Source organism: Bombyx mori, chromosome 20 (genome assembly GCF_030269925.1).
Source record: "Bombyx mori chromosome 20, ASM3026992v2".
NCBI lineage: Eukaryota > Metazoa > Arthropoda > Insecta > Lepidoptera > Bombycidae > Bombyx > Bombyx mori.
This window is the reverse complement of record NC_085126.1, coordinates 3646189-3674168: the sequence shown is the minus strand read 5'-3', so window position 1 is coordinate 3674168 and position 27980 is coordinate 3646189. Positions and strand designations below refer to the sequence as shown.

The 27980-nt window shown below is 38.6% G+C and overlaps 1 protein-coding gene and 2 long non-coding RNA genes across 4 annotated transcripts in view; 1 reads left to right on the top strand and 2 right to left on the bottom strand.

Moving 5' to 3' along the window:
• LOC101744064 (inactive dipeptidyl peptidase 10) overlaps window positions 1-27980 on the bottom strand; it is a 298205-nt gene that overhangs the window by 207026 nt on the left and 63199 nt on the right. The window lies entirely within an intron of this gene.
• LOC134200729 (uncharacterized) lies at window positions 9920-11451 on the top strand. Its single transcript, XR_009975772.1, has 3 exons — window positions 9920-10407; window positions 10650-10801; window positions 11174-11451. It is a non-coding gene; the product is annotated as an uncharacterized LOC134200729 (long non-coding RNA).
• LOC134200727 (uncharacterized) lies at window positions 12093-12837 on the bottom strand. The gene is made up of 2 exons (XR_009975770.1): window positions 12295-12837; window positions 12093-12211 (listed from the first exon to the last, which is right to left on the bottom strand). It is a non-coding gene; the product is annotated as an uncharacterized LOC134200727 (long non-coding RNA).

Genomic DNA, 27980 nt, shown 5'->3' with positions numbered 1-27980 from the left:
TCCAATTAAAAACCCCATTAACTATTTCGTAATAATGCAATAGTTGCACCTCGAATCAAATGCATAATATTTAAATAATATAGTAGCTAAAATGGTATGGTAGCTTTAAAACTAAAAAAAAGCGCTTAGCTAGCGGACTGAACTAAGAATTAAATTCTTTTTTTTTTTGGTTTCTTTTATGCTGTTGATTTTGTGTGTGTAGCTAGAAAATTATTATCCTGTCTTCGGTTTTTGAAGTATATTTATTGGTGGTAGGACCTCTTGTGAGTCCGCGCGAGTGGGTACCACCATCCTGCCTATTTCTGCCGTGATGCAGTAATGCGTTTCGGTTTGAAGGGTGGGGCAGCCGTTGTAACTATACTTGAGACCTTAGAATTTATATTTCAGGGTGGGTGGCGCTTTTCGTTATGGATGTCTATGTGCTCCAGTAACCACTTAACACCAGGTGAGCTGTGAGCTCGTTCACCCATCTAAACAATAAAGAAAGCAAATTTTCAAGTTAATCGTTAGTATAAAAAATGACATTCAAAGATCCCGTAACCACAGCCGTAACGTACCGTAACAATATACGTACCAAAGCAAACTAATAAAACCATGTCAAAATTTCTAGCAGTGTTTTTTTTAAACTATACTAACTTTTAATATTGCGTTTTGTTATAATAATCTCTTCTATCAATAGAGATAGTATTTGATAGAAGATTGTTGTTAACCGACTCTCGGATCCAGTAAAAACCACCACCTCCGCTTTCGGATTATCGAGCCGCCCTGAGCAGTTAATGCGTAAATTAAAAATTCATTCAGAGCGAATCTAATTGAATTATTAAAAAGATTCTTGAAGGTCGCACGATATCAATGCTTATTTTAAATTACATGCAAAACATTGTACAGCTATAGGTTAAAATAAATGATACTTTTCTAAAGAATAGAGGTCCCGTAATAGTCGAAATTTGACTATAATTAATTGGAATTGTAAGTTTGTACACTATTATGATTGTATTTTAAACTTCTATAATCACAAATTTCGCCAAGACTACACTATAAAAATATTAACAAAGACAAATAATATTTAATCTATTCTCAATTTGACAACAGACGTCAAGAACAAAAGCTTGTCAATAATATTTTATAGTATGCATGTGTGTGCGTCAAATACATGGTACGTAGTGTGTGTAATGTTTTCTTTATCGATTTAATGTATCTTTTATGCATTATTTTAAAAAAATATTAGCATCGTGCACTTCTTGTCTATATTCTCTATAAGTGTGGAAAATTTCATACTCCTCCGTCCGCGCAATTTTCGTAAAAAGGGATACAAAGTTTTTGCTACACGTATTAATATATAGATTATAATTAAACATTTAAATCGTCGAAGATACTGAAAATTATCTTTATGAAAGGTATTTAAGAAAAATTCATCTAATTCCCTTGTCCATTATATTGTAGACAGCGACATGGGTTGTCTTGCTGAAGTCAATAACTTGCGGCGGTCACTTGACACTACCTAATGGCCGTAAGCACGTCTGTATACAATGACAACATTAAAGGATTAAGCTCTTATAGTGTTATGTTGAAAGGCGATTGCATGCAGCAGAGATGCGAATGTTGCGATGGATGTGTGGAGTAACAAGAATGGATAGAATACGGAATGAATATGTTAGAGGAACTTTGAAAGTGGCACTTGTGACAGAGAAGCTGAGGAGTGCGCGCGTGGGATGGTATGGACATGTGATGAGACAAAATGAAAATGAGGTTGGTAAGAGAGTGTTAACTATGAATGTGGAAGGATATAGAGGAAGAGGTAGACTTAATAAGAAATGGATAGATTGTGTGAAAGACGATATGGGTAAGAGGAGAGTGAGCGAAGAAATGGTATATGATAGAAGAGTATGGAAGGAGAAATATGTTGCGCCGACCCCAGGTGACTGGGAGAAGGGCAGGATAATGATGATGAGTGTTATGTTGAGACGACTATTTCTCTGTCTCTCTCTTTCTTTGTTACTCTCACAACATAATTAGTTCTGTTGACAGATGGTTAAGATTCGAACAAAATTTATAGCGGGTTATACTCCTCAATGATGATAATGTAGGTATTCTCATGTGAGCATACCTTTAATATGGGTCGTTAAATATTGATATGTGACAAGAACCCTCCGCTCCCAAGAGAATCCATTCTGAGCATGGAGCTAAAACGCTGTAGCCTAAATTATATAAATTTATTAGTTGGGTTAAACGTTGTTACGGCTTGTTCTCGTCTTGCTAGGGAGACGGACGTTATAACTTATCGCATCCCGCTGATAAGTCTATGAGTTAATGGTTTTATTGGTATAGACAGGTGAATCAGGTGGAGATCTATTGTAGCCGATTCAGACCTTCTTCTTCTTCAACCTGTGTCCACCTAATGTTGAGTGTAGGTCTTTTCAAATGTACTTCTAAAAGTCTGCACTTTTTTTTTATTGCTTAGATGAGTGGACGAGCTCACAGCCCACCTGGTGTTAAGTGGTTACTGGAGCCCATAGACATCTACACGCAAATGCGCCACCCACCTTGAGATATAAGTTCTAAGGTCTCAGTATAGTTACAACGGCCACCCTTCAAACCGAAACGCATTACTGCTTCACGGCAGAAATATTCAGGGTTAGGCATGCGGACTCACAAGAGGTCCTACCATCAGTAATAAAATATAATACATATGAACATCTCACATCAAATACGCCTAGTAAACAAAACGTCAATTAGCGTTTGTGTGCGTAATTTCGGTAATAGCCTCTCATCTCAATGACGCATTCCACGAGTTCAGAGCAGTGTTTACGTTACCGTTCAATCATAATGCTACCAGCAGACTGTCGCCATAACGGTAAATGTTTCTGCATACAGAGGCTTTGATCACACATGGCCCGTTCGAACGCGCGACCGAAATTGGGTCAGCCAGTAATTATTCAGAACTGAAGAGTTCTTTTCGGTCGTTTGAAACTGTACAACATTGTGAGCCAATTGAAGTCGATAAACGCGTTTTTTGACATTAAATGTGTGATTTTCTGAAAGGGAATCTGTAGGAATTCAAAGAGCTATTCGCGACTTATACGTCATATCTCAAGGAGGTGTTAACCTTGTAGTTTCTAGAAGATGTTTGCGAAGGCCTAATGGAAGACTCGCCCAGTTGACTAGTATCAAGTTTTGCGACTACGCCCGTATAAATCCTAAAAGTATGTATGAGGGAACTTGTTTATTTTTTAGGTAAAAAATCCGCGTTTTTTACTTTTTATTAACCCAGAATATCAACCGAGGGCTAGGAATGTCTTATTTTTCGTGGTTTAACTGAGAAAAATAAGGCTATTGCTGATAATAACTGTAACTTTTATCACAATTTATACCAAACTGTTGGCCGATATATCTTTTCCGTTAGTTTTTTTTTTGTTGCTAAGACGGGTGGACGAAGCTCACGGCCAACATGATTTTAATCGGTCGTTGGAGCCCATAGACTTCAGCTACGTCAATATCGCCGCCCATCTTGAGACAAGAGTCCTAAGTCTCAATTCTATAGTACAACGGCCGCTCCACCCTTCAAACCGAAACGTATAACTGCTTCACGGCAGAAATAGGCGGGATGGTGGTACCTACCCAAACGGACTCACAAGAGATCCTACCACCAGTAATTACGCAAATTATAATTTTGCGGGTTTAATTTTTATTACTCGATGTTATTCCTTCACCGTGGAAGTCAATCGTGAAGTACGTATTTCATTAGAAAAATTCGTAACTGCCTGCGAATTTAAACATCGGCATAGTCTTATCCTATAGGCCACAATGACTTCAATTTTGTTTAATGGGTGCACCACTGATATACTTACACTTGTTCATTATTTCCATGTATATTCATACATAATCGTAGCTAAAGAAGTTAAGAAGCGCTCTTTCTTGCAACCCGAACACTTAGAGCATGCACAAGAATATACTATAATATAAATCTAATTTAGTAAAACAAACCACAGTAACAGCTCAAACTAATCCCAATAGACCAATAAAAGCTAAAGAAAATTTCACCACGTCCGAAATTAGAGTTTACTTGCACACAAATTCACGCTTACAACATTACTTAAAAATGTGGGTGCATTTTAAATTAAAGAAGGAATCTGGAGGGAATAAGAATTAGATGAATTTCATAGTGGTAAAAGTTAAAAGATAAATCGTGGGAAAAGAATGCCGTAGTCAAACCGATAGTGATAATTAAATTGAAATTGCCAGACCATAACGAACGGATAACTGAACGGAATAAGGTTTCAAAGGATTACGAATCTGTATCCATTTTACAAGAAGCGAACGAGGGTTCGACCACACAATAGATGGAGCAATGTCGAAGTAAAAACTGTCGGAAACTGATGAGCTAGACTGACACGAGTTAGGGCCACGTAAAATAGTTTCTTGTGGGCTTTTGTTGCTAGAGGTCATTTTTAAAATGAAATTTAACAAAACTAACCAATACGGATTGAATGTACAGTTCATAATGTACAATAGTAGTGGTAATTGTAGATCCCCCTTTGAATAGCTAAACTAATTCTTTGTTCAAGGCAGCTGTCAGTATCTTCAGAACCTTGCCTAAAGGGGACGCCTTTTAATAATATATTTTAGTTATTATATTATAGTAGTGGTCTCACGGTAGCCGAAATTCGACTATAATTAATTGAAATTAAAGTTTGTACACTATTATGATTCTATTGTCAAAGACTATTTATTATACTTCTATAATGACCGATTTCGCCAAGACTACACTTTAGACAAATAATATTTAATCAATTTTCAATTTGACCAGTAGTAGTTTTATTTATCCAAATGGAAAGGCAAAGGTGTCGTACCATACAGCCTAATCTTTTCTACACATTTTTTTTTTATTTTATGAAATATGATACTATGAAATGAAATGAAGTTGATTAATAATATGAAACATGACATGATATGAATTGAAATGAGATGAAATGATATAATATGGGTTAATTTTATGCAAAATGATAATATGAAGTGAAATGAAATGAAGATGATTAATTTGAGACATCAATCAACTGGGATGAAATTAAATGAAATGAATTGAGATGATATGGGATGAAATATAATCTCAGTAAAATGGTGGTCATGTACTGAGATTTTTTCAGTGGACTTTTTGGATGATCCCGAGAAGTTACGTCCAGCGGCTTTGTTTCATTTTCCCACATTTGTGCACTGTCACAGATATTAAACAGTTAATAAACCACCGTTATTACACATTTAAACCTGAAGAAATACTAAATAGACAAAATAAAACAAATCACACAACTTCACTCCTCGCGTTCCCGCCAAAAAAGTCCAATTTGACCAGACTTTTTTTTTTTGGTACAATTTTTCCTTTTTAGGAAAGGAAAGGGGATCTAAGCCCATACAGCCTTCCTTGTCTGTTCTATATAATTTCTGAAATAACAACCACAGACTATAAGCAATAAGAAAAGTTTGACAATAAGCAAATAGTATGCTTGTGTGTGTCAAATGCATGGTAGTGTGTGCAATGTTTTTATTTTATTGATTTAATGTAATGTTTATACATAATTTAAAAAAATTATAGCATTCTGCACCCCTTCTCTATATTCTCTATAAGTGTGGGAAATTTCATACTCTTCTGTCCGCGCAATTTTCGTAAAAAAGGGTACAAAGATTTTGCTTCACGAATTAATATATAGATTTTTAAACGTTTTTTTTTTAGATTAAATTATCTGGTATTTTTTTTATATTTCTGTTTAAATAAATAAATGCCTATTGTAGATAGTGTTATACATTTTTTTATTAAAATGTCATAGACTACACATAACTATCTAGTACTCTAATGAGGTGGAAGGCTAAATTGTATTTATTGCATACTGACTGTTCCACCTTTTAAACTGGAACGCATGATTGCTTCGGACAGAAATATGCAGATTTTCTTTTTATTGCCCTTGTAGGCTGACGAGCTTACGGCCTACCTGATGATGAGTGGTTACCGTCGCCCGTGGACTTCAGCAATGCTAGGAGCAGAGCCAAATCACTGCCTACCGATAAGTACTCTGCACAAGCCTCGTTTGAAGAACAGTATCTACCAGTGAGGGTTCGCAAAACATATAAATCTACAGTAGTTTTTACGGATGTTCCGATGTAACTACCGAACCATGCATCCGATTGACTTGAAACTTGGTATCCATGTAGAAAATACATGTACTTAATGGATAGGCTAATACTTATATGGATGTTGGACTCCCTAATCATGATGACAATAAATAATAATGTTCATTTTAAATCCCCAGCGAAGCGGGCGAGTACGGCTAGTTACTAATAAATTTATATAAGCCATTAGATATTTTTGTCATGGCCATTCTATCCGTGCCGGAATCCGGCAATATGCTTAGATTTTCCTCCGCAACCGAGCAGAAGGCTTAAATTACTCGATATGCAAATACTGATACCCTGGATCGAGGATGCCGAGTGAGGTCGGCGGTTATATGGATTCCGTATTAAAGCAATATATTGAGAACTTTTCTCGATGCCCTTCACTTTAAAATAGTTTAGTACGATTTTACGGAGGACAAATATTCCTGAGTTTTTATTTTTTAAGCCATAGGGCAACTAACTTACACTGGCCTTTTTTGGTACCTTTTTATTTTTGTTTTTAAAGCCTTATGCAACTAATGGCGGCCTATTTGGCTGCCTTAATATGCACACGTAGTAGTCGTGCAAGGTTATCATCATCAATCATCAATGGTATCTGGAATCGCAAATCAAAGAAGAGCCGCAAAGTTGCTGAATATAATTCCCAAGGTCTTTTGGTGAAAGTCATGACAGCTCTCCAAAAATAGGATAAGGAGTTAATTCCAAAACAGAATGGTCGTATCTGAAATGATGTTTCGAGACGCATTATTGGTGAGTATACTTATAATGTAATGTAAAAGTATTCGGGTCTTTGTTGTAACTATACTTGAGAACTTAGAACTTATTCTCAAGGCGGGTGGCGCATTTATGTTGTGGATGTCTATGGGCTCCGGTAACCACTTAACACCAGGTGGGATGTGAGCTCGTTCACCCATCTAAGCAATAAAAAAAAAAAAAAAAGATGATCTCTATTTTTATGGGACATGGAGCACAAGACACATATGGAAATCAAATCTCATCGCAGACAAAGTGAAGACTTATTTTTAACCGACTTCAAAAAAGGAGGAGGTTCTCAATTCGACTGTATGTTTTTTTTATGTTTGTTACCTCATAACTTTTGACTGGTGAATCGATTTTGATGATTCTTTTTTAATTAGAAAGCTGACGCTGCCCGTGTAGTCCTATTTAAATTTAGCCTAGTTCTGATAATAGTATCCATGAGAAAAACATAGAAATGTTAAATTTGCATTAAATACGTGCGCGACAAATACATGAATAACTCAATATCACGCCAACCGATTTCGATGATTATTGTTTTTAGTATATATTAATTTGTTTTGGTATATATTTTTTTTCTATTTGAAGTCGGTTTTTGTTAAAGCATGTCTATTTATTGGTAGATAAGGAACCATAATCCAAGCCAATACTATTTACTTATCGTAAAGTCAAAGTCGTTTCCGATACTGAGTTAGAATGGACTAAATCATGAACCTGCTGGATAATTCATTGTCAATTTTCTCTTTTCATAAATGACTGAACGAACCCAGGTCACGCGGGGTATGAAGTTCATTTTATATAATTTTGTAGCCAATCCCTCAACTTCAAATGACGATAAAAGAGATCCTTCAACTAGACAACTAGACAACGGCTCCTCTTTGCCGAAGTTCTAATACAAATGTCGATAAGTGTGATAATTTTCACTTAACAATATTTTGTTTTTGTTATAATATTATGAAGAAATTACGGAAAACCTGGTGTAAAATAGGGGTGTCAAGGGGTTATAATAGCCGGCAAACATCACGGTCTTAGTGCAAACTGGAACATATAATAACTGCTTCGCTGCAGAAAAAAGCAGGATGATTGAGTACCTACAATACCTCCGATTATAACGCAAATTATAATCTATCTATATATATATATAAATGAATTGCTGTTCGTTAGTCTCGCTAAAACTCGAGAACGGCAAGACCGATTTGGCTAAGAGAAGGTTTAAAAGTTAGATAAATATGAAAATGCTCGGAATTAAATAAAAATAACAATTTTGTTTTTCCTTTGATGTGTCCCCCGTCGAACGGATTCCTTTTGTTTATTGTTAGGTTGGTAAGTTTATTTTATACTAAAGGCTAGGTCTTTTATTTATCGGTCAGCTAGTTATAAATAAAAATTTTAATCTTTGGGAGCTTCGTATCTTTTCCTGACTTAGGTGTTTACAATTTCCAAGACAATAATATTTCCCGAACCGCATAAAATCTTTTATGGGAAGGATGTGAAACGAAATAGCTGAGGGTAGGCCAGAGAACGAAACATCGAATTCACGCCTTAAAATTAAATTTTGTAATACACAAGCAGACTGCTCCGGCTCCGCTCGGGTCTTTAACAAAAATTTCAACGATATTTGACGTTTAATTTTTTTAAATAAAAGAACACTTATTGCGGCATAACTATAATAGTCGCCACACTATTTGTAAATAATAATGTGTTCTACAAAGTCGTAGTACATTTTTTTATTCTATCATCAATAGTTTTCGCAGGGCACGTGATATAAAGAATATTTTAGGTAATTTTTTTACACCTTCGGTTACATTATTGGAGTTTTAGTAAGGATCCCTAATTTTTTTTCAAAAATATTATAGTCTATGTCACTCGGGAATAGTGTAGCTTCCAAACAGTGAAAGAATTTTTCAAATCGGTTCAGTAGTTTCGGAGCCTATACAATACAAACAAACAAACAAATCTTTCCTCTTTATAATATTATATATATTATAGTATAGAAGTATAGATTGAACGTACACTGAAGACCGCAGATGTTTCTCAAGCTGAGCGTCATCTAAACACAGTTTCGCTTTTAGCACGCACCGTATCTGATGTCCATTCCGAATTTGAATTGCGAACAAACAGAAGTCTTAATGGTTCCTAAATAAATGTAACGAAACATTTCAATTATATAACTTTGAATAATTAGGCTTTTGTGACTTGTCGCTTTAAGCTCGATTAAGAGAGTGACGCGATTCTCAACTAATCCCACATTAACGTATTCACTAGATTGATAACGCCATCTTGTTGTGTCTATAAAGCGGTTAGTTGCCCTCAATTAAGAAAAATAGTCTTATTATTCGCCAATAGATGTCGGGAAGAGTTGATTATTGAAAACACGAATAAAACAACATTTTCTGAAAATAAATCGTAGCTAGATCGATTTATCGCCCCCGAAATCCCTTGTATACTAAATTTTATGAAAATCGTTGGAGCCGTTTCCGAGATTCAGATTATATATATACCTATATATACAAGAATTGCTCGTTTAAAGGTATATAAGATATAAGTAGCACTACCTATCGTAGAACAGAATAGATTCGGGAAAAATCGCGTTGACGATAGATACTTTTTTACTAGTGGTAGGACCTCTTGTGAGTCCGCACAGGTAGGTACCACTACCCTGCCTATTTCTGACGTGAAGCAGTAATGCGTTTCGGTTTGAAGGGTGGGGCAGCTGTTGTAACTATACTGAGACCTTAGAACTCGTATCTCAAGGTGGGTGGCGGCATTTACTTTGTAGATGTATATGGATTCCGGTAACCACTTAAAACCAGGTGGGCTGTGAGCTCGTCCACCCATCTATGCAATAAAAAATTTAAAAAAAAGATACCAGTCAGCCTTAAGGAATATGCCGAACAGAGGCGGAGCTCTGAATAAAATCGCTTAACGGCCGTTTTCAATAACCTATCTATCCCTAGTTTCGGTTACTAAAGATAGACAAATCTATATTTTTATCCTTACTTACGTTCCAATAACCTATCGACGGGCAGCAGTTCCTATCGGATTTATCTATCCATCGTCGGGAGGACGGATAGCCTGCTAAAGATAGAACGCTCATACAAATCGTGCTTACTTCCGTTTCAATATGAGTTTTAAGTAACTCTCCGGTAGGCGGCGCTATCTCTAGTATGGGCATTCGCTTATCTGTCAAAATCGGCCGGTTACATGTTTATCTTTCGAAAGTAAATCGCTATAATTTAATAATTGTTTCTCTTCATATTGGCATATTGTAGCAGTGATGATAGTGATATGGAATTATTTCAAATGATAATGGATTGTGATGCAGATAGTGATAGTGAGGCCGATATCATATGGTTAGGAAAATAAAGATCGTCTGAATTACATGGCGAAGATCAATAATTACGAATTTGACTATAGATTTCTGAGCAAAGGTGTTGTGAATGAATTGATTAATTTAATGAGACCATATTTGAGTGTAACGTCAAAAAGGTAAGATAAATTTTAACCATAAAAGTACTCGTTATTACAACTTATATTTGTTTATAGCAATAGCAAAATAATACCTAATTTTTGTTGTGTTACAAAATCACACTCAACAGGAATTCTATAATACTGCTGGATTCCCATGGTGCCCTAAATGACATTCATATACCAATACAATAACCTGGTAGGCTATTTACCTTCATTCTTATTACACACTGATACCTCTACATTTTATATTTGTGTTACAGATTCAAATATAGGAGAAGAATTTAGAAATAGAAAAAGAGTATTTTGAATGTGTAATTTGTGTGCAATGCATCATTGATGTTTCAAAATGTTGTTGGTTGATGGCCTGGGTCTACTCATGATACAACTATAATTAACCATTCCGATTGAAAAGGTATTTCTTATTTATATTACCTTATTTATATTATTATTATTATATATTATTATTATATTTTTATTTATTTATATTATATATTTAGGTGTTTGTATGAATTTAATATGACACTATTATAATAAATTATCTACATATCAAGAGAACATTGATAACAAGGTGGACTTGGAAATTGCTATTTGCTTGCCGATAGAGGCTATCCCCACAACCCTATCTTTTAACGTGATTAATTAACCCACATACTCAACCGGAACAATTTAAAATGAATCACATATTAAAACAAGAAATACTATAGAGAGGTAATCTTTTTTTTTAGTTAAGAGCTTGTTATACTGTATTGTAAAATAATTTAAGCGAATAATGTATAATTTTCAGATGCATTGGTGTTTGTAAAAGAAGACTCCCTGTATATCATTGAAAAGTAGATTAAAACTAGAAAATATGCAAGCTGTTATTATAGCTGCCATGCTGCATAATACCGTCAGAAGTATGAATTTAGAAGAATTAGAATCAGAAATTTCAGTCGCAGATACATTACAGGAAAATAATATAATTGTTCGTAACAATTTTTCAAAACTTACATCTGAAATACAACTATGTACTTATAAATAATTGCTTCCAAAGATAATTTATAAAATAAACTCCAAAGATAATTTGACTATTTTTTATTTTCCAAAATGATAATTACATGGTAGTTAGTACATGCAAGATATTTAATTTAGAATTTGTACATATACTTAAAAAACTATCCAACATAAAATTATTATTGCCTACTTAATTTATGAAATTTAATATTCCTTTTAAGTAATTTTTAATTTTTTAAATTATCTAAATCTAACTTAACTTTTGCTACAACAATCTCCTTTTCTTTATTTTCCAAGTCAAGTCTCTTTTTTGCTATTAGATATTCTGCTAATGCATTGTCCCTATGCTAGCCTTGCATTTCTTTTCTTCCATCTTGTTTCCGCTTGGCTGTAAAAGTGTTAAAAATATTATATGTGACCTACAACAATGTGCATGCTTTATCCAAAATTTCATCTGCAATCCTTACCACCTCCAGCCTGTAACAAAGAGCATAATTATTTCAAATACTACGGCAACCTGAAGAAAAAATCATGTTTATCAATGTGTTATTAGAGACAAACAATCAACTAATTATACTAACCTTACTAAAGTTGTTTCTTATGTTGCCGTAGCGTTCTTTAAGTTTTCCCATTTTAGTCGAAGCTGCGATGGAGTTCGTGGGAAACGACGAATCGACGAATTAAAATCATTTACAAGGGTTTGCCAAGCCTGCTCCTTCAATTTATTGTTTGTGGCATTTGTTGCCTTATTATTGAAATGTTTTTTCGCCGCCACAAGTTCTGCTAGAATCATCGTCTCATCTTTTGTCATGGGTGCTGCCTTTCTTGACTGAAAAAGATATATTTTCTAAACTTGAACTCAAAGTTTTCAAAGTAAAATTATTATTATCAATGTAGTTCATAGATACTTACAGAATTCATTTTATTTCACTGTAGCTCTTTAATTATAAACACACTTAGAATTATAAACGAAAGTTTTAAAGCGTTTTGGAGGTAAGTCATCATCTAATATAGTAGGTAAACAATAGAAAAACAAACAAAAGAAACTGATCACTGCTTAATGGTAAACGGACTGTCAAAACGTTTCGTTTCATAATTTCGACTAGGATAAAAATAGCAATACGTCCAATTTAAAAAAATCTACATATGTTTTTATTACTTTTTGTTATAAACAAATGTGTTTATGATAGTCTACAATATGCTGGTTAAATTATAGTTATAATTTAGAATAAAATAAAATAAGTCTTGATCCTGATGTTGTTTCGTATTTGTAGTAGAACGAAACGTATCAAGAGGCTCGGATAAATCGGAGGGAAGAAGCTATCTACTGTTGGTTAAAGAGAGATAGCACTTATCCGTGATTGTGAAACGCAAACTAAGGATAGATACGCTCTTGCTGATATTCGGAGATAGCTATCTATCCGAAAACTCAGATACGTTATTGAAAACGGCCGTAAGTCAACTCAACAGGCCTCTGCTTATATTATTGTTTGAGTGACTGAAGCCTTGAGCTCATCCACCCGTCTGAATAGAAGCTAGAAATGTCTTCCATCTCCGGGCCACAAAATAAGGCTCAATAAAAAAAACATTTTTCAGGTTTTCTTCCCGGTTTTGTCACACTTGAACCATCGAATATGTTATATTGTTTTTGGAGTTTACTCCTTTAGAATCGATTTACATATATAGGCCCGGGGTATGAAAATTATGGGGACCAAAATCGTACTAGCATGTCACACGAAATGCGTTATGCGCCTGATTGCGCATGTCACACGAAATGCATTATCGCAGGTGACGCCGGGCTGCTGCGCCGGCAGTCCGCCACAAAGCCTCGTACTGATCGCGCGTTTCTCTCATTATTGTATTTTCATATATTTGTTAGTCGTTTGTTTTGTGTCTCGTTAATTTGTTAATAATCTGTAGTGTATCGTGTTGTCGTAATATAGAACTATTTCTCGTATTGTTTCGTTTAATTTTTTATATCCAGTAAACTCCAGTCGTGCGTCGGAGCGGACACACACACTTTTTTTTTTTTTTTGTGACTATATTTTTGTATTAAAATATAATACGGTATTTCAACAATAAGTTGTTGCAACAAAATTTAGCGAAACTTACACCTAGTCTTACTTACGTTTCAACTATAAGATACAGTCGCTTAGTATAACCACTGTCGCACCCTTCAATCCGAAATGCATTACCACTTTGCGGTAACCATAGGAGCCATGGTAAGTAGTATTTACGTAATACGCATGTAGCGTGCAACATTCGGTCGCACTCGGGCGTCTTCGGGCGCAATCGGAGTTCCCGAACGCGCAGGTGTCCCGTGACGTCATGCGACAAGATTCGCGCGCGTCCATTTAAGTTGAATGTAAAAACGTAATTTTAGTTTTAATTTGTATCTTCTAGTCTAGTTTTTTTTTTATTTTATTTTTATTACTTAGATGGGTGGACGAGCTCACAGCCCACCTGATGTTAAGTGGTTACTGGAGCCCATAGACATCCACAACGTAAATGCGCCACCCACCTTGAGATACAAGTTCTAAGGTCTCAAGTATAGTTACTACGGCTGCGCCACCCTTCAAACCGAAACGCATTACTGCTTCACGGCAGAAATAGGCAGGGTGGTGGTACCCACCCGCGCGGACTCACCAGAGGTCCTACCACCAGTAAGAGGCACTACGTTGTTTACTTTACTTTTGGTTTATATTTTTATATTGCACACATTATAGTTGTTGTTGAAATGGTGTGTTTGACTTTTATATTATGTGCGGAGTAAAATATCCCTCGAATACGAACAACAAATAACAAACCACACGTAATATGTAGATAATATTTTTTGCGTATTTGATTTTTGTTACAACATGACATATTTTCTCTATTGTAGAAATCATTCGAGAACGTGTGTAAGCACCGGCATAGTTGCATCGCTCAATACGCGCACAAACAGCGTCTTATTTTTTAGGCCACGACGACTTCGATACGCCCGTACAGTACCCGGCGATGAATATTGCACATCGGCTTTTAGAAAGAGACAGTCGGCTTATTTTGGTTCCGTATAGCACTATCTCAGTCTCGCCAAAAAGCACTCAATAGATAGTAACAAACCTCATCTTTCACTTTGGCTTACAATATTCACATTAAGATTTCCGTAAGCAACTAATTATTAGGACACAAAATATTTTAATAATAAACTGTAATTAAAGATAAAATATCTGTTCAGTAATGTTCTAATAAAAGGGAATGAATCCATCTGCTCGTCGCGAGATAGCGTAAACGTACGCAGCGTTGGCATTTCTAAATAATTATAATTGTAGCCACGTTACTGTATTGTATGCTGAGCCCGCTTCTGGTTTTGAGTAAAACATTCACAAATTTCATTTTAATTTAAATATCTGGCTGGTGAGAATTCAGACTGTTTTCATTGCAAACACTTGAATTTTTTACTTTTATTTAATTGAAGTGAAACTTCCTTATCGGCGTTGGAAAAAAATTTACCGTCACATTTTTCGGTTACGCGTCACTTTTTTCCGTTACGCGCCATCTGTTTTGTATTCATGTCTATGATAATAAAATCCTTTTGTTTAAACTTTATCTAATTTAACTTTTTTGTATTCATGTCTATGATAATAAAATCCTTTTGTTTAAACTTTATCTAATTTAACTTTATTTAACCAATTTCTAGAAAGTTGCATGTAGATCATTTTTCGAAAAATAAGGCCATAAACAAGTTTCACTTCTTACGTGTGTACACTAGTACACGCACACATTTTTATTTATACTAACTACATATTTATACTTCAAGCACAGACATCGTCCTGGCCTGAAAAACAAACTCGGGGTGTGTGTGATCCCAATTAATAATGATTTTTAACTAGCTACGTCGGTGATATTCTCATTTAATTTTATTGAGTTTTTTTTATTGTTTAGATGGCTGGACGAGCTCACAGCCCACGTGGTTTTAAGTGGTTATTGGAGCCTATAGACACTTACAACGTAAATGCGCCACCTACCTTGAGATATAAGTTCTAAGGTCTCAGTATAGTTACAACGGTTGCCGAAACGCATTACTGCTTCACGGCAGAAGTTGCCGGGCGGGGTGGTGGTACCTACCCGTGCGGATCACAAGAGGTCCTACCACCAGTAAATTCAGTAATTCGGTTTTCTTTGTTTATTTTATTTCGTATACAGAATTAACTGAAAACATAATGGGCATTGTTCACTGAAAAGACGCTAAAATTAACTTTGTACAGACTACTTCGTTTCCTATACAATACGTACTCATAAACACACATTAGTCTCTAGAAAATGACAATTATAAATTATTATAAATAAGGTCTATTTATAATCAAAACATTACCCATTTCGTTGTATTCCAAACAAGCGCCTATTCTCTGCGGGCAGGTACCCGGGTCGTAACTCATACGTTCTCGGCGACAAGGTCCCACAAATACCAGCCGAGCCGCTAATTTCGTTTGTAATGTATTTGTTGAGGAAATTAATTCGCATGAATGAAAGTTGGGATCGTAAAATATTAGCATCATGAAACATTACTTGCGTAGGTTAGTCTGTGCACAGCAATAGGAAAGCGTCATTAATCTGTACGAATACTATAAATGTGAATTATTATGAAGAGTTTTTGGCGGGAACGCGAGGAGTGAAGTTATATTGTGATTTGTTTTATTTTGTCTATTTAGTGTTTCTTCAGGTTTAAATGTGTAATAACGGTTTATTAACTATTTGGTATCTGTGAAAGTGCAAAAATGTGGGAAAATGAAACAAAGCCGTTGGACGTAACTTCTCGGGATCCTCCAAAAACTCCACTGAAAAGGTCTCAGTAAATGACCACCATTTTACTGAGATTATACTTCTTCCCATATCATCTCATTTCATTTCATAATATTATTATCATTTTTCATATAACAAAGTTAACATTAAAATTAAAATAAGACTTGACCTAAAAGTCTTAGTTACCAGGTCATAAAATCCCTTAAAATAGTAAAAGTGAATTAATATTGTCCAGTTAATGATACATTATATTTAATTTAATTAGATAGTAAGTTACATATGAGTGTGAGTATGTGTGCGCGCGATTGGATTTGTGTACGAGCGTATGTGTATATGTACAAATATACATGCATATATATACACAAGGTATTTAGGTATCTGTTCAGTTGAGTTATATTAAATATTTCAACTTGTAATTTCTATGATTGTAATTTATTTTGTGCACCAATAATAAGTTGAATGCCACAAATTTAAATACAAATATACCTCATCCTTTTTTCGGATTTAGTTTGTTCTGGGTTTTCAGATTTGTTTTCAGGAGGATGTTGGGTATTCCCTGGACCGCACGCAGCACCAATGTATCCATCCTAGCTCAGTTGAAGATCCGGACTAGACTCTCCACCATTTGCATGCGAAGGATTCTTGAATACTTTGGCCACATTCCGATAGAGGCACCCGTCACGTGCGGACGTGCTCATCGTCCACTCGATCGCCCGGTCTTTGTTCGCCCGGCTTTTGTTAGCCCGGCCATTGTTCGCGCGGCCTGTGTTTGTGGTACATCTGCCGACTAAGTGCTCTTTCTGGAAGTTTTTATTTGTTTTGTTTCCTTTTGTTGTTTCTGTGTTCGTGGTACATCTGCCGACAAAGTGGTTTCCTGCAAGTATTTATTTGTTTTGTTTCTTTTCGTAATTTCTGTTTTGTTGTGCTTTCTCTTTGTCCTGTAGTAATCGCGCCGCATTGCCACCTGTGTTCAATAGAACCGCTCAGGTCCGAGAAGTTGGGGCCTCGCCGCAAGGCGAGTGTTTTCAAGACCCGGGGCCGCCCCACCTGGGTACTCAGCGATCATGGACGCTGTATTCGCGGAATTCCTCCGACTTCGCCACCCACAGCTCGCCTCGGAGTTTTTGGCCTTCAAGGCCAATCACACTGCGAGCCCTCTCGAGGACTCCGCCGCGCTCGCTGCTCCTGCGTCGCCTGTACCTGCGTGCAGAGCTTCTGCATTGAGCACCGCAGCCTCTGTCGTGCCTGCCGCTCCCGTGTCGCCTATATTGGCGAGAAAAGCTGCTGCGTCGTCCGCCGTGACCATCGTTTCAGCTGAGCGATCATCCGCGGCCTCCGTCGCGCCCTCTAAAACACCTACACTTGCTCGTAGGTCGCCTGCACCCGCCTCCTCGTGCTCCGACTCTGACTCGGACATGGAGGTCGACCTCGCCCCCGCCTCATCGACGGATGGATTCACCTTGGTACAGAAGGGTAAGAAGCGTGCCGCGGAGTCTCGAGCTCCCGCGGCCGCTAAAATTAGCAAAGCCGTGAACGCGTCGCGCCCCCGCCCTCAGACTCCCGTTGCGCCCCCAGCCCGTGCCACTCCGTCGCCGCGTCCGGTGGCACAAAATAAAACCCAGACCCCTCCCCCGGTTATCCTTCAGGAGAAGGCAGCTTGGGATCGAGTTTGCCTGGCCCTTAAGGCCAAAAATATAAATTTCACGAATGCCCGTAACCTCGCGAACGGCATTCAAATTAAGGTTCAAACACCCGACGACCATAGGGCCCTCTCTTCTTACCTCCGTAAGGAGCGTATAAGTTTCCATACGTATACGCTCCAGGAGGAGCGCGAACTCCGCGTTGTAATACGCGGAATCCCTAAAGAGTTAGATGTAGAGCTCGTAAAAGCCGACCTGTTAGAACAAGGCCTACCAGTGAATTCTGTGCACCGTATGCACACCGGTCGCGGTAGGGAGCCATATAATATGGTTCTAATCGCTCTCCAGCCTACCCCCGAGGGTAAGAAAATCTTTAACACACAGACCGTCTGTAGGCTCTCTGGTATCGCTGTCGAAGCCCCCCATAAAAAAGGCACTCCTAGCCAGTGCCATAACTGTCAATTGTACGGGCACTCTTCCCGTAACTGTCACGCGCGCCCCCGATGTGTTAAGTGTTTGGGCGATCACGCCACGGCCCTCTGCGCTCGCGACCAAAAAACCGCGACGGAACCGCCTAGCTGCGTCCTGTGTCGAACACAGGGTCACCCCGCGAATTACCGTGGTTGCCCCCGAGCCCCTAAAATAAATCGCCGCGTCGCCCGCCAAAACCGCCTCCGAGCTTCCGGCCCAGACATCAAAGCCTCGGCACCCTCTGCGTCGCAGGCTAAGCCAGCGTTCGTTCCGGCGGCGGTGCCCAGTGTCTCGGCCTGGGCAAAACCGCTGCCGTACACGAACACGGCTACAACTCCCTCCTCCGCGATTCGTCCCGCCCCCGCGACTCGTCCCTCTCCCGCGACTTGCCCTCCGACCGCGTCCGACAATCTCGCTTTAGCGATCGACTTCTTTCAGTCGATCAACTTTGAGCGCGTTAACGCTTTGGGCGACGCCATTCGCGCTGCCTCCACTGCACAACACTTTATCGCCGTTGTGCAGGAATACGCCGACGTATACGCGTCATTAAATACGTACGTCCTCCCCTCACTCCGCCGGTAATCAATGGCGTATATAAGTAGAATAAAGCCCCTATCCGTAACGATAGGATTTTTTAACGCTTACGGTCTCGCAAATCAACGTGATCAGGTTTCTGACTTTTTGCGTGACCACCAAATTGATATCTTTTTAGTGCAGGAGACCCTACTTAAGCCCGCGCGCCGTGACCCTAAAATCGCGAACTATAACATGGTCAGGAACGACAGGCTCTCTGCTCGTGGTGGTGGTACCGTCATTTACTATAGAAGAGCCCTGCATTGCGTCCCGCTCGATCCTCCCGCGCTCGCTAATATCGAAGCATCAGTGTGCCGAATCTCACTGACGGGACACGCGCCGATCGTTATCGCGTCCGTTTATCTTCCACCGGATAAGATCGTTCTAAGCAGTGATATCGAGGCGCTGCTCGGTATGGGGAGCTCTGTCATTCTGGCGGGCGACCTAAATTGTAAACACATCAGGTGGAACTCACACACCACAACCCCGAATGGCAGGCGGCTTGACGCGTTAGTCGATGATCTCGCCTTCGACATCGTCGCTCCGCTAACCCCGACTCACTACCCGCTAAATATCGCGCATCGCCCGGATATACTCGACATAGCGTTATTAAAAAACGTAACTCTGCGCTTACACTCGATCGAAGTAGTTTCAGAGTTAGATTCAGACCACCGTCCCGTCGTTATGAAGCTCGGTCGCGCTCCCGATTCCGTTCCCGTCACGAGGACTGTGGTGGATTGGCACACGCTGGGCATCAGCCTGGCTGAATCTGATCCACCATCGCTTCCGTTTAGTCCGGACTCTATCCCGTCTCCTCAGGATACCGCTGAAGCCATAGACATCGTAACGTCACACATCACCTCGACATTAGATAGGTCATCGAAGCAAGTTGTAGCGGAGGACTTCCTTCACCGCTTCAAATTGCCCGACGATATTAGGGAACTCCTTAGAGCTAAGAACGCCTCGATCCGTGCGTACGATAGGTATCCTACCGCGGAAAATCGTATTCGAATGCGTGCCCTACAACGCGACGTAAAGTCTCGCATCACCGAAGTCCGAGATGCCAGATGGTCTGATTTCTTAGAAGGACTCGCGCCCTCTCAAAGGTCTTACTACCGCTTAGCTCGTACTCTCAAATCGGATACGGTAGTAACTATGCCCCCCCTCGTAGGCCCCTCAGGCCGACTCGCGGCGTTCGATGATGACGAAAAAGCAGAGCTGCTGGCCGATACATTGCAAACCCAGTGCACGCCCAGCACTCAATCCGTGGACCCTGTTCATGTAGAATTAGTAGACAGTGAGGTAGAACGCAGAGCCTCCTTGCCACCCTCTGATGCGTTACCACCCGTCACCCCGATGGAAGTTAAAGACTTGATCAAAGACCTACGTCCTCGCAAGGCTCCCGGTTCCGACGGTATATCCAACCGCGTTATTAAACTTCTACCCGTCCAACTCATCGTGATGTTGGCATCTATTTTCAATGCCGCTATGGCGAACTGTATCTTTCCCGCGGTGTGGAAAGAAGCGGACGTTATCGGCATACATAAACCCGGTAAACCAAAAAATCATCCGACGAGCTACCGCCCGATTAGCCTCCTCATGTCTCTAGGCAAACTGTATGAGCGTCTGCTCTACAAACGCCTCAGAGACTTCGTCTCATCCAAGGGCATTCTCATCGATGAACAATTCGGATTCGTTCAACAGGTGCACCGCCTCACGGAGCACATTCTTGTGGGGCTTAATCGACCAAAACCGTTATACACGGGAGCTCTCTTCTTCGACGTCGCAAAAGCGTTCGACAAAGTCTGGCACAATGGTTTGATTTTCAAACTATTCAACATGGGCGTGCCGGATAGTCTCGTGCTCATCATACGGGACTTCTTGTCGAACCGCTCTTTTCGATATCGAGTCGAGGGAACCCGCTCCTCCCCACGACCTCTCACAGCTGGAGTCCCGCAAGGCTCTGTCCTCTCACCCCTCCTATTTAGCTTATTCGTCAACGATATTCCCCGGTCGCCGCCGACCCATTTAGCTTTATTCGCCGACGACACGACTGTTTACTATTCTAGTAGAAATAAGTCCCTAATCGCGAAGAAGCTTCAGAGCGCAGCCCTAGCCCTAGGACAGTGGTTCCGAAAATGGCGCATAGACATCAACCCAGCGAAAAGTACTGCGGTGCTATTTCAGAGGGGAAGCTCCACACGGATTTCCTCCCGGATTAGGAGGAGGAATCTCACACCCCCGATTACTCTCTTTAGACAACCCATACCCTGGGCCAGGAAGGTCAAGTACCTGGGCGTTACCCTGGATGCATCGATGACATTCCGCCCGCATATAAAATCAGTCCGTGACCGTGCCGCGTTTATTCTCGGTAGACTCTACCCCATGATCTGTAAGCGGAGTAAAATGTCCCTTCGGAACAAGGTGACACTTTACAAAACTTGCATAAGGCCCGTCATGACTTACGCGAGTGTGGTGTTCGCTCACGCGGCCCGCACACACATAGACACCCTCCAATCCCTACAATCCCGCTTTTGCAGGTTAGCTGTCGGGGCTCCGTGGTTCGTGAGGAACGTTGACCTACACGACGACCTGGGCCTCGAATCAATTCGGAAATACATGAAGTCAGCGTCGGAACGATACTTCGATAAGGCTATGCGTCATGATAATCGCCTTATCGTTGCCGCCGCTGACTACTCCCCGAATCCTGATCATGCAGGAGCCAGTCACCGTCGACGCCCTAGACACGTCCTTACGGATCCATCAGATCCAATAACCTTTGCATTAGATGCCTTCAGCTCTAATACTAGGGGCAGGCTTAGGGACCCCGGTAACCGTACTCGTCGAACTCGACAAAGAGGTCGACGTGCAACCTAACCCATGGATCAGCCCGCTGAGTTTCTCGCCGGATCTTCTCAGCGGGTCGCGATTCCGATCCGGTAGTAGATTCATTCGCGAAACAATTGCTCTTGAGTTGTTAGGTCTCCTTCGGAGGCGCTCGGGCAGTTGTTAGCAAATCCCACCCCTCTTGGCTGAGCCTTTGCTCGCCCACCTGTCCTGGTGAAACTGGAAAGGCCTTCGGGCCACCAGATCGCAAGGAAAGACAGTGACAACTTAGAGAAATTGATGGTCACTGGAAAGGTCGAGGGCAAGCGACCAAGAGGCAGGAACCCGACCCGTTGGACGGACCAGATTCGTGCAGCCCTGGATACCACAGTGCACGATGCTCTGCACTCAGCTGCAGATAGGAACAGATGGCGGTGCACTATAAAAAACAATCTGTTTCAAGGCCATGACCACGACCCTCAGTAATGAGGAAACCGACGCAAGGAGGAGGAGGAGGGCTTTCAATACGAATTAATACTTTCCCTCGTGGTGTGGTGTGTTGTTATCGCTATCTCTCCTACCTACACAGAAAGCTAAAGCGATGGATTACGAAGTTACAAATATAAATGGGCGGCGCAATTCAAACAAACAATAGACTGCTTTAAACTCCTTTACAACAAAGCGAACGATCACAAAGGCCAGGGGGATAATCGTGAAATAGGTCGCAAAGTTCCAAAATATGGGTAATATTGGAGTTTCGTAATAAAATATATTCGGTAAATTTAATATATATACTAGCTTTTAAAAGCGACTGTGTAAATATTGCTCTTATGTACGCCTGAATACGTGTGTGGCGTTTATGAACGCACATTTTTATGATGCGTAAGCCGGAACGCACGAGATGTGGGAAAAATAATATAGTCTGTGACGCGGGACCTTTTTACCGCCGAAAATTTAAAACGTAAAAATAATTTATAATGTGTTTAATAACTAATGTAATATTAGAATTGTTTATGCCGCTACAACAATAAAATTTATATTGTTTCAACTGTGGTGTTAATTACATAAAACACGACTTTACGGCGAAATAAAGAAGGGACTCTATATGAACTCCCTTACGTGTATACAAATCTTCATGATGTGTTTAGTGGTTAAATCAAAATGAACATCCTCTATGCGTTCTTATTCTATTTATCTGATTGTAACGATACTTTGTATATTGTTATTGGTACTCAAAGTAAGGTTTTTAGAACGAGCACTCACAAAAATCGTTGTCAAATAATAGTCATAGCGAGATACATATACATATAAGTGGCCTCAACTTCGTCCAGTAATCGTACAGACTCGAATATTCTTTGAAGGTCATAGTCGTGTAAGATCGCGTCATATCTATGATCATCAATATTTATTTCTCTGAAACCTTTATTTTGAAAATGTCTGCTTGGCATTCTTTTTAGTGATAACGTTATCTTGGTAGCTTAGAAAGCTATAAACTAAACATCAAATAGGTCATCTGTCGAACGGTTAAATTGATCGTAAAACCAGTAGCTTACCTCGTGTTTACCAGGACGTCACGAAGTTGAGAAAGTCTCGGTAAACAGTGTATGGCGGCAAGATTTATTTTAGGACGTGACCGGCGGCGGATTTACGCAAAGCCTCTTACGGCCGCATGACAGCCTGGTACTTTGAAAAACTATTTTCTCTTACATGAAGAAATCTGCGTGGGGTTTTTTTTTACTTTTGTAAATAAATTAGGATTGTAGTGTGCAGCTCGCCTAACCTTATATTTGTAACTGCACACACTAAATTATAACAGTATTACACGAATTGTCGACTTGAACAGTTCTCTTTTATTTCACCTGCAACACTCCAATACATGGCGACCCTTAGCCAGCAGTTAAAATTTTGCAACATACGTAAAATACGAGAGTAACTGAAAAAAATATGAAGAAATATAATTATGAAGAATAGTATGAAGAATAGAAGTTTGTAAAACGAGAAGAGAAAAGAAGAATTTCAAATTATAGAAAATGAAAAAAAAAAGAAAAAAAAACTCTCACAGAAGATTGATTTGGATGAAGCGATGAGAACAATAGAAGAAGACAAAAAAGGGTGTTGCTGCCGGGAGCCGGGAGAATACTCAAGCCTTATGATGAGAGGATATGCAGGGCGCCGGGAGATAAATTGTACGGGTCCGAGGTGGAGCAGCTAGGAGTCAGTTAGAGTCCAATGTTGAGGAGTTCATTCACCCATGCTACGTAAGACGTCATGAACTACTTATACGTTGACAGTAAATACGTGCTTACTGCTATGTAAGTTTTTGCTCTGATATTGTAATTTTTTTTTTTTTTTACGTTATTTGAATGTTCTGTATTATATTTTATTATTAAGTTCATGCGGAATTACTTTATATTTAGTTTAAGGAAATTATGTCAGAATGATAAAATATTCGAATTGTGGTACAAAAATGTCAGACTCATTTGATATCAAAACTGCAATTTCCTTGTTGCCGGTAATGAGTGGTAATATTCAGTTTAAGGAAATCTATGTCTTTCTATCCACAAGAGCAGGTTATGCAACTACGAGAAAACTACAGAGGTTTCTGAGACCGAGGAGATAGCCATTTTTATAACAATAAGACAAATTATAATCGTAAGTATAATTGTTACGAAAATAGTACAGGTCAACGAACTTCACATCGTAAATCGAGGTAAACACTCAGGCGATCAGCGCCAGCGTCAGCATTTTCGCGGACGACCGATGCATAATCAGCGTGTACAGCATAACACGCAAGAGTCCAATGTCCAAGACAACTTGCGCAACGATAACGCAAATAATTATGACAACTTAGAGTTTTTTCGTACCTAAACAGTGCACTCATTCGATTTTTAGTTATAGTAATTTTTGTGTAATTAAGTGTCAACTTAAAAATAGTAATATCGATCTTAATTTATTAATCGATAGTGGAGCTAGTTTATGTGTACTTAAGTATGAATGGTTGTCGCGACATAGGAATTTATTGAATTTAGTAAAACAGGATAAGATAGCTATAAAAGGAATTAGTGGTAATTTAGAGTCTATGGGATATATTTATTTAAATATTATAATTAATCATGTGAATTTTGCACAACGCAGCTGCAGATGCATTGAGCCGGATACCTTTTACATCCAACAGCTTAAAGGAAATGCAACAGCATGTAGTATCGTTCATGACAAGAGTACAAGCTCGTAGGTTATGTATTATTGACTGTGACAACAATAATATGACTACGGAGGTATCCTCTACTCCAAGGCCTGATCAACCTAAAGTAGTGGAAATCCTCAAACGACCAATTGACGGCGTTGAATTGATGCTATTTTGTAATAAAAATACATTAAAACAGATAGAAAAATTTAAACATTTTACTAGTGATAATGGTAACTGCAAATTCGTGCCTGAAAAATCAGCAATTTTTATAATTTCTCAATCGTTGTCTACCGTAAGTGTGTTAATGAGAGAATTATAACGTTTTTGCAAGCAAATCAAAATAAACAGTCTCGTAATAATTAAAAGCAAGCGCTATGAACGATTTGTAGACAATTTTATAAAGGAAATGAGCCATTTGAAAGATTTTCCCAAGTTACTTGTTATTAAAGATGTGACAAGTATTACTGACAAAGAAGTTTGTAACTTAAAATATTGTTTTATTGGATTTTTGTTAGTAAAGTATGAAAGTTAATAATATTTTGTGTAATTTAGTTTAAGTAAAAAAAAAAAAAGGGATTATATAATAATATCATTTTTTTTTTAAAAAGAGGGGAGGTGTAGTGTGCAGCTCGCCTAACCTTATATTTGTAACTGCACACACTAAATTATAACAGTATTACACGAATTGTCGACTTGAACAGTTCTCTTTTATTTCACCTGCAACACTCCAATACAGGATAAAGAATTTGTTTGTCCTTCATTTTCACTACAAATATTTTCTTTTAGGGTTCAGATCTAAAAAAATATCTATTAAATGTAAGAATTTGCCTCTCTACATGTATTTTAGATATTTTTATTTTTATTCGATACGTCCTTCTTTCAAGCAGCTCGCTTTTAATAATATTAAAATAGCCTTTACGGTTTTTTGTGTAGACAGTAGTAGAAGTAGTAACAATAAAAAACAAAGATAAAACATGATAAATGATTTTGAATTTGAATTTGAATTTAAATTAGGTAAGTGGCAGAATTCCCGTTAAGATGTCTATGAGTTTCGGCAGCCTACGCAATTAATTTTAATTTATAAAGAATAGTGCTAAAAATAGGGGGGTACAAACCAACAAAATGACACTTTTCTAAACAATATAACGCAAACAATGCTTATAACACCGTTTCTTTTCATCAACTATTTAGTGCCGAGGTATAAGTCTTAATTAAAGAATTTAAAAAAAAAAGAAAAGAATTTAATCAAATAGGGAGATTGAAAATTTCGAGATTGCCCTTTATTTAATACGTTTCTAATGACTCCATAGAGCGCCTTGTCGTTCATGGCAAAGTAGAAGCCACCAGACCGCGTGGAAGGTTGCCCATGCGATGGACCGACCAGATCAAGTCGGCAATTGACGACTGTTTGCATGAGTGTACTAGGCTCATCACAAACCGCGAGGAGAGGCCATTGCTCGTGAGGCGCATAGCATCTGCCCACAGCAATGATGCTAGATGACGACCATGCCCGCTCAGACAACAGTGATACGATATATGAATACTATGGATCTTGCAAGTGGTTCATAGACGAGTTCACCTCAAGCACCGATCACCGTCCACTTCAAACTCGTGGATTACGACGACAAAACTAACCTATAGACTGAGTTTCTCGCCGGATCTTCTCAACGGGTCGCGGTCTCGATCAGGTGGTAAGTTCTGCGAACCACTGCTCTTGCTCGGGCCGATGTTAGCGCATTAACCTCGTGAACTCACCGCATAGCTAGAACAGACGCTTAGACTACCAGCAAATAGATATAGTAAAAAAAAACCTGAATAATTACAAACTTCGGGCATAGTCGCATTACTGGACGCAAGCTCAAAAACCTTTCAATATAGCTGACCCGGCAGACTTCGTAGTGCCTCAATCGATAAACAAAAGTTTTTGTATAAAATAAACTTAAAACAAACAAAACTAATCCGTCCGACGGGCGACACATCAAAAGAAAAACAAAATTGTAATTTTATTTAATTCCGTGCATTTTCATATTTATCTACCTTTTGAACCTTCCCTGGACTTCCACAAATAATTCAAGACCAAAATTAGCCAAATCGGTCCAGCCGTTCTCGAGTTTTAGCGAGACTAACGAACAGCAATTCATTTTTATAGATATAGAATCTAGATATAGATATAATAGATATAATGACACCTATTCCCCCTATTTTTACTGAAGATAAGTTCGTGACAAAAGTGTGTAAAATAAAATCTCCGTATATGCTATTTAAATGAAACAAATTCCCCGTAAATGCTCAATTCAGTCATTCATTAAACAAAACAAAAGTAAGACATCTTAAAAAACCTTACTGAAGTCACGTCGATCGTTCGTGAAAAATAAATAAAACATCCTTTCCATTTTTCTCTATTACATTAATTCGTGCAAGATAAAATATTTTAATTTTCAATTTAATACCAAAGATATAAAACTTCTCTCCTCTTTTCAGTTTCTTGTCGAGGTTTTTTGGCACAGATTACACGTAAAGACTCTAAATAAGCTATAAAATTGAAAACTTATCAGTTCCAATACATAAACCCGCACTCGAAGTCAAAAATATTAGCTTATTTTCGCTTGCTTCGTCCTGGACTATTTTGCATTTACGTATACTAGAGGTCCCGCAGTAGTCGAAATTCGACTATAATTAATTGGAATTGTAAGTTTGTACACTATTATGATTGTATTTAATACTTCTATAATCACAAATCTCGCCAAGACTACACTATAACAAATATTAACAAAGACAAACAATATTTAATCTATTCTCAATTTGACAACAGACGTCAAGAACAAAAGTTTGACAATAAATAGTACGCATGCGTCTGTACGTCAAATACATGGTATGTAGTGTGTGTAATGTTTTCTTTATCGATTTAATGTATCTTTTATGCATTATTTTAAAAAAATATTAGCATTGTGCACTTCTTCTCTATATTCTCTATAAGTGTGGAAAATTTCATACTCCTCCGTCCGCGCAATTTTCGTAAAAATGGATACAAAGTTTTTGCTTCACGTATTAATATATAGATACACACATATATATTAATGGTACATATTTACCTAAATTTATATTACCTTTCACAATAC